This window comes from Ananas comosus, linkage group 22 (assembly GCF_001540865.1).
Source record: "Ananas comosus cultivar F153 linkage group 22, ASM154086v1, whole genome shotgun sequence".
Taxonomy (NCBI): domain Eukaryota; kingdom Viridiplantae; phylum Streptophyta; class Magnoliopsida; order Poales; family Bromeliaceae; genus Ananas; species Ananas comosus.
In genome coordinates, this window is record NC_033642.1 from 1,662,381 (window position 1) to 1,671,432 (window position 9,052).

Sequence of the window (9,052 nt, forward strand, 5' to 3'; positions counted from 1 at the left end):
ACTTTATAGAAATATATTTATAATTCACTATATCTTCAAAGACCTGAATAAAATTAACCCTATATATATATATATATATATACACACTTGGCCCTAACTTAGTTGAACTCTCACTTCACAAACATCTCTCACTTCCTAAACTTAACCCCAACATGCATTTCCCTCACCTTCTCTTCCTCCTTCCTCTCCTCCTTTCTCTCTCCACTCTTCCATGCAATGGCGGCCGCCATCTCCGATCCGCTCCCTCGACCGATCCACCCTTCAACTACTCCGTCGATGTAACGCCGCTTATAACCTCCTCTCATCACCTCACTTTTTTTCTTTTTTTTTTTTTTTCTTTTTTCAATCTTTCATCTTATTATTTCCCTTAATGCATGCTCTTAAAGATGAAATACTCTAATGGCACCCATCATGCGGAGCCAACTCCATCATCTATTCAAGGCGATCGGTATCTCGACGACGACAACGACGACGCTTTCGACGCCAAGGATTATTCGACTGCGCCTCGCACTCCTCACCGACGACATGATCACGAAGAACTGGGTTTCGACCTCGACTACGACCCACCGAGATCTCATAGCCCACACCACAACTGAGGCTACAAATTAATGCATGCAAATGCGAATGCAACTGCAAATGGCCATTTTCTCTAACTATTATGGAGCTGCTACTCCTTTCTCTATTGAGTAGTGCATTAATGTACATAATATATATATATATATATAGTGCGTGGAGAAGTACGTAGAACGTTGTTGTTTGGTTACGTGTGAACTTTGGAGCGTAGTTAATATATATATATTGAAGTTTATACGACATAGTAATATATAGATATATATATTAATTAGCTACATATGCTAGCTAGAATACTATTAGTAGCAAACAGGTTCTGTTGCTTTCGATTTGTTTTTGACGATAGAGCTTTCGAATTGACGATCGGCATTATTGAACATGATCTAAACCATTTGAAGTATTTAGAAATCAAATTTCATACTATTTCGACATTGTTCTCTTGTGCATAAAGTGAATACAAAAATAAACACCTGAAAATAATAGAATTTTTTTATTCAAGATCAAGAGTGTAGATCTTGTTTTAAATAGTTTTAATAACTTTTTGCCAAATATTCAACTGATTTGAATTTTTTTGTACCGTTAAATGAGCACATGCATGCCCTATACCGATTGTTAAAATTGTAAATTTTCTAAACCTTTGATGATTAAGTCAATGGTATCGGAAATATATGAAATTTAGTTCTAAATACTTTAAATGGTCTAAATCATATTCAAAAGTTTTGATCATTGATTTGAAATCTCCATCATTGAAAATAAATCGGTAGTTACGGAGCCCATTTATTATCGATAGTATGCTAGCTCAACTGTATATTATTTAGTTACATACACTGCGTGCATATGTAGATATATGTTTTACTCATGTTATACAAAATAATTCTATGATGTATGCGCTAGCAATGTTAAAATAGCTGTTAAGTATAATTATATATAATTATAAACCCCCCTTGTTTAATTAGTTATGTAACAAACCAATGGTTTAGCTAGTAATGAGGAAATGGGATATGTGTACATATCCACGAATATTGGCTTGCATTTTAGATCTAATTATTGTGACTTACAATTCTAACCTAGCAATCTGTGAGTTTATTAATTAGTCTCTTAATTTCCCTCAAAATTTTTTATTACATAATTGATTCTACACAATAGGTAGACTCACCTGTATATCAACTCATCTCTCAAAATAAAAAAGAAAAACTTCAAATACACCCCTGTAGTTTCACATGTTCTTACTTTAGTATCATATAGTTTAAAGTATATCAATTTAGTGCCTTGTAGTTTTATTTTTATTTTTTTATTATTGATTTCACTAATTTTTTTCGTTAAATCAGTAACAAAGTTAAAACTAAAGGATACCAAAGTGAATATTCGATAAACCTATGTGGAGTATCTTAAGCTTTTTATATATAATTTAATGAAATATTAACGGAAAAGCTGACGAAAAGATAAAAATGAAATCATAGGACACTTATAACTTGATATACTTTAAACTATATGATACTAAAGTGAGAAAGTGCGAAATCACAGGGATGATATCTGAAGTTTACCCAAATAAAAAAGATCAACACTATCACACATATAAAATGAAAAAAGATTCACAAATGCGGGGAGAAAAAAAGCAATTAGGGCATTGCTAAATGCTATTATATCTCCAATTTTATGCATATCTAATTGCACTATATTAATAATTACATGAAATCAAACGGTTCCAATATATATTACTACGTACGGGCATTTTGTAAAATAAATATAATTACTTTTTCAAATTAGGTTTCCAAAATTCGAATTTGGAAGGATAGTGAATAATTAAATATAAGGGAACATGAAGTTGAGATATATCTTGGAAATAGCGGTGAGGGAGTAATAATAGTCCATGCATATATGTATTTGTGGCCCCATTTTTATGCACCCTTGTCCTCGTTGAGGGTGGCAGTGATGCGCACACACATGCATGCATGCATGCAAGTTAATTAACGCACGTACTCCCATGCACCATTCGCCGTGGGCTCCCAAGTCCCAATCGCCCAACGTTGACCACCGACATTTGCTTAAGATTCAATATAAATCTAAAGGCTAAATTACAGAAACCCCCGTATCAAAACCCGATTTTTCACTTTTCTCTTCTGTCATTTAAAAAGCTACATTTTACTTCCTTGTAAAATGAAAAATATTCACAGAGGAGTACGGTGTGAACTGTGATGGTAAAATGACCATTTTGTTCCTCACCATTTTGCCCCTCGTCATGTTCATAGAAAAGACGGCTGGGGGCATTTTTGGCATAAAAAATATATAATAATATTTTATAGAATTGAGCTCCTATACTTTTAAAAGTACCAAGTCATTGGTGCTTGTAAGTTTTTAGCCCTTGGATTAATAGATATGCGGTTAGGATGATGTGGGTCCCCTTGGGTTGAGTGGGTGGTTGATTGAATAGTATAATCTAACGGGTGAAAATGATCAAAGGCGTAGACCTAACGGTAAAAAATTCACAAGCACCAAGTGCTTGGTGCTTTTACAAGCACCATAGCCGGACTCTATTTTATAAACGGAATCCTAACGGATTACTAACGGCAGGGGACGAAATAAACATTTTTCATTTTACAAAGGGATAAAATGTAGGTTTTTAAATGACAGGGGGGAAGTAAAAAAACGAGTTTTGACAGGGGGTTTTGTGTAATTTAGCCAAATCTAAATGTTTACAAAAGTTCATATATATATATATATATATATATATATATATATATGAGTCCGCTGGGGTACTATCGATAACACCAAGGATTTGACTGGGCTACTATCGGTAGTAAACTGCTCGATTTACTACCGATTTATTTTTTATGATAGAGCTTCCAAATCGATGATCGGCACCGTTGAACATGACCTAGACCATTTAAATTATCTAGAAATCAAATTTCATGATTTTTTGGCATCACTAACTGAACGATCAAAGGGTCACAAAATCTATAATTTTAATGGCCGATATGGTGCGTTTGCTCGTTTAACGGTATAGAAGAGTTCAAATCAACTAAATTTTTGTTAATTTTTTTTAAACTATTTAAAATAAGATCTAGACTCTAGATCTCAAATATAAAAATTGTATCATCACTTTTTGAAGGATATTCATTTTCAGTCATTCATTTTTCTGTTCACTTGATGGACAAGAGAACAATATCGAAAATGTGTGAAATTTGATTTCCAGATAGTTTATATAGTTTAGATCATATTTAACGGTGCTGATCATCAATTTGGAAGCTCTATCATCGAAAACAAATTGGTAGTAAAGCGAACCATTTACTACCGATAGTATTCTAGCAAAACTCTCTCTCTATATATATATATAGAGTCCGGCTACTATACTCTTATGAGTATAGAGCCTCTTGTACTCATAAGTTTTTCACCGTTAGAACTATCCTTTAATCATTTTCACCCGTTAGATTATACTATTCAACCAACCACCCACTCAACCCTAGGAGGCCCACTATCAACCGAACCATAACCACTTTCATCCTAACCGTATATTTTTTCATCTGAACGGCTGAAAATTTATGAGTACAAAGGGCTTTATACTCATGTAAGTATAGTAGCCCTAGCCTATATATATACCTACTAAATTTATATAAAAACTACAACAAATTTTGTACTTAAGGGCATTTTAAATAATAACTAACGGCGCTTTAAAGCATAACTCTGGCGCTTGTAAAAGTGTCGAGTAAAGAATTGTTAAGTAAACATACCGTGATAAATATACTGACGTTTTAATATAGCGTCAGAAAATTTTTATCAATATTTGATAAAAATCTGTTTATTGACGATGCTTAATTATAGTGTTGGCACATGTCAAATATTGAAGATGTTAGAATAGAGCGTCGTCTAAAGTATAATTTCGTTGTAGTAAATTAACCGATTTCATGATTTTTTAAGATCATTTGTCTTTAAAATGAATAGTATTTAAATGCACAGCTAAAAATAAAAGATTTTATAAAAACTAACAATAAAAGACTTAAATCTTAGATTGGAGATACCAATTTTGTGCTAAACTGTGAACAAAATTTTCTATGAAAATTTTACTGAATTTGAATTTTTCTATGCAGTCAAACTTACAAATACATCATATCGACCATTAAATAATGTTGAAAAATAATTATAAAGTTTGATTTTTAGCTACTTTCAATAGCGAAGATCACGTCTAATGAAGTTGATGCTGATTCAGATATCTCATCATCAAAAATAATTTAATAGTACAGAAACTTCCGTATTACTGATATAGTATACAAGTTGGACACACACTCTCTTTCTCTCTCTCGATCTCTCTCTTTATATATATATATATATATATATATATATATATATATATATATATATATNTCTCTCTATATATATATATATATATATATATATATATATATATATATATATATATATATATATATATATAGAGTTGAGCTGGAATACTACTGGTAGCAAACGGGCTCCGTTGCCACCCACTTGTTTTCGATGATGGAGCCTCCAAATCGACGATCGGTACCGTTTAACATGATCTACAATTGAGCTGGAATGCTACCGGTAGCAAACGGGCTCCGTTGCCACCCACTTGTTTTCGATGATGGAGTCTCCAAATCGACGATCGGCACCGGTGAACATGATTTACACCACTTGAAATATCTAGAAATTAGATTTTATGTTTTTCCGATATTGTTCTCTTGTCCATCAAATGGGCATAAAAATGAACGGCTGAAAATGAATATCCTCTAAAAAATGATTAAGAATTATTGATTTTGAATCCTTAGATCACTAGGTAAATGATATAAAAAAATCGCAAAAATTATTTTCTAGAAACTTCAAATGCGCTAGATCAAGTCTAACTGAGTCTATCGTCGATTCGAAAATTCCATCATCGATACTTCAAGTGGTGTAGATCATTTTCAACGGGACCGATCGTCGATTTGGAGGCTCCATCATCAAAAACAAATAGGTGGCAACGGAGTCCGTTTGCTACCGATAGTATTCCAGCTCAACTCTATATATATAAACGGCTGAAAATAAAAATCTTACAAAATGTAATAATGTGACATTAAAATTTTAAATCAAAGATATTGATCTTGTTTTATAAGTATAAAGAATTTTCTATCAAAATTTCACGTGATTTGAATATTTCTACACCGTTGAACTTGCAAACGGCTCATTACGACCATTGAAATTTGTTGATTTGAGTCCATTCGATCACTAGGCAAATGATATCGAAAAATAATAAAATTTATTTTCTAGGTACTCCAAATACTCTAAATCAAGTTTAACAGAGCCGATCGACGATCCAAAAGTCGCAACATCGAAAATGAGCTAGAAGCACGGAAGGCTCCGTGTTTCCGATAGCATAGTAGCCTCACTCTATATATATATATATATAGAGCAGGGCTGCTGTGCTCTCAGGAGCACGGAGGCCTCCGTGCTTCTGAGCCGTTTTCGATGATGGAGTTTTCGAATCGACGATCGGCTCCGTTAAACTTGATCTAGCGTATTTAAAGTTTCTAGAAAATAATTTTTGCGATTTTTCGATATCATTTACCTAGCAATCGAAAGTATTCAAAATCAATAATTTTTAACGGCTGAAAATAAAAATCCAATAAAAACTGGTGATATAGCACTAAAATTTTCGATCAGAAATATAGATCTTGTTGTAGATAGTATAAAGAATTTTCTATCAAAATTTCATCTGATTTGAATACTTATACACCGTTAAACTTGAAAACGGCAGATATCAACCATTAAAAATTATGGATTTTGAATCCTTTCGATCACTAGGTAAATGATATCGAAAAATCGCAAAAATTATTTTCTAGAAACTTCAAATGCGCTAGATCAAGTCTAACGGAGCCGATCGTCGATTCGAAAATTTCATCATCGAAAACGGCTCAGGAGCACGGAGGCCTCCGTGCTCCTAAGAGCACAGCAGCCCTGCTATATATATATATATATATATATATATATATATATATATGTGGTAGTTAATTTGGCTTATTTAATTCATTAATGAGAATGTCTCATCAAACCTTATTAATCTCGGGATCGAGTTCTTGGTCGCTTTAATGCATGAGAGTTGGAACAAAGCTTTTCGAGAGAAGGGGAGTCATAAATTAAATTTGTCTCTTCCTAGGAGACAAATGCACTATTTTTGGATTGATTTTTTGACTTATTAATCTTTAAGATTATTTGGCATCAGAGCCCGTCCTAAATTTTGTAGTTCTAAAAAATTGTACATCAATCTATATATTCATAATTTAATGGGTTAAAATGTATTAATTTTTTTGCTTTTTTCACCTTTTTTCTGTGTGTGTGTTCGTAAGTATATATTATGATTCATCTAATTTTCACAATAATGTGAATCATCTTACTTTAAGCTCACTCACGCTCTCGTAAAGTTAAAGTTAACATTTTGAACCTAATATACATGCAAAAGATAAAGAATGTTCATAAATTAAAAAGTTATATGTATGTGCCTTTTCTAATATTCAAATAATGCTTCTACAAAAGTCATGCAAAAAATCAACCTTTAAAGATTAATAGCAACGAACCTGGATAATTGCCAAATAATAATAATAATAATAATAATAATAATAAAGCAAAAATTTGAAATTCAAATTTGTGTATCTAGTACCTTCTATTATGAAAAATATTAGCACTTGTACCAACCATACCTAGAGCAATTGGCTAAGAGTTTAATGATTGGTGCACAAAGTTTCCAGCTTGAAATTTAGTTGCTTCACAAATGTAGTTGCTTCACATTTCTAGCGGAGCTCATTTTTCTTTTTCTTTTTTTAAAAAACAACTCGTAGTCGTACATCAAATGAAATGAGATTATGATTGAAAATATAACGGACTGTAGGCATAATAACAATAATTTGATTTAAGTATTTTGGACTGATGGTTTAGGTCCAACGAATTGTTATTGCTAGTTAGTCTGGTCATTACAATTAATATCAAAAGTCGATTCCGTAGTCAAAAGTATGAGGTGAGCCTCACATTGACCGGTAAACTTTGGCTATATGTGAGCCTCACAATGCCTAATAACAATAATAATAGCTGGACGTAAGAATTTTTTGGCCGGTGGTTTGGATTCAATGAATTATTATTGCTAGCGGGTCAGATCATTACAATTGCACAACTAGGTGTGCTAATGGAGAAAACAGGGCCGAAGCAATAAGGCGGGCCGAGTTTTGATCCATAGGCTCTATTCAGCCCATCTCAACTAAGTCCACAAAATTAATCTCAGCCCCACTCTAGCATTGCATTGGACTCTTGTTCATAGCATGGATCCAAACTATTATTCTTCTCTGTTCACAAAATTCTGACCCAAGCTTTTAGCTTGTCAAGAAATCAAATGCTGTTGCTGTTACTGTTTGCATTATGATAATACAATCCACAGCTTTTATTTCGAAAATATAGTAAGATCAAGTATAAATGCTCGACTTAAACTCTCATCTGAGGGATTAATGTTTGAAGAAGTTAGAATGCATTTAAAGCATTGGTTGCATTGATATGATCAGAAACTCTGCTTAAATCAAGGGTAAGGTCGGAGACAGTCGAATAGTATTGCATCAAGCATGTGCACGAATATTCTGTGCATTATATTACGAAATGCTGCGTCCTCTCTTTTCTCACTTCCTGGTTGAAATATAATACGATAGAATTGAAAAACTAGAAACTTTGTATGCAAGAGACTAGATATCTACGAACTTAAGCCGGTAATCCCTCTGAGTCAGGATATGAAACGTTTTAAATATATAGCCCACAAACCCTAACCTATTATTAATTGGTAGAACTTGAATACACAGAAACTTCTGTTTTGATATTTTTGTGAAATAATTATTTCTCTCTGATAGGTATACATAATATGGTCGATATCGATACTCCGGTGCCTCCAATAATCAATGCTTGATGGGGATTGCCTCTCTTAAAGTCATTGAAGAAGCTTCAATGCATTCACAATTGATTGGGTAAGATGCAGGGGAAAAAAATTAAGAAAAAAAAGAAAAAGAAAAACTAGTTAGGTGGAAAAAGAGGAGCTGGAGTCAAGTTCTAGAAGCTGGAAATTAGCACAAGCCTGGAGATGTTCCAAGCATGTGCTTACCTCCTTCTTCTTTTTCTTCTTCTCCTGCAAGAAACACAAAGATGACTAATTAATTAAATAAACATATTTGAAGAACAAGAATCCAGAAGGCAGCCAACAGTCTAGATGGCTAGTTGTATTACTCATTTTGATTTAAATAAGGGTTAGTTCCCGACCCCTTGATTTCATTGTAATTAGGTCTCAGCCGTTAAAAGCGGCGGTGTTAAAAATGAACGGAACGCCTTTTTCACTTTGTCCTCCAAAAATTAAAATTAAAATTTTTGAATTCAAATTCTGAATCAAAATTTAGTTTTAAATTAATAATCTGAAATTTGAATTTAAAGCTACAAGTTTGATTTAAAGCTGAATTAGAAATTTGAATTG

The 9,052-nt window shown here is 32.9% G+C and overlaps 1 long non-coding RNA gene across 1 annotated transcript; it reads left to right on the forward strand.

The window, feature by feature from the left end:
* LOC109727048 lies at positions 8–813 on the forward strand. The gene is made up of 2 exons (XR_002220699.1): positions 8–278; positions 387–813. It is a non-coding gene; the product is annotated as an uncharacterized LOC109727048 (long non-coding RNA).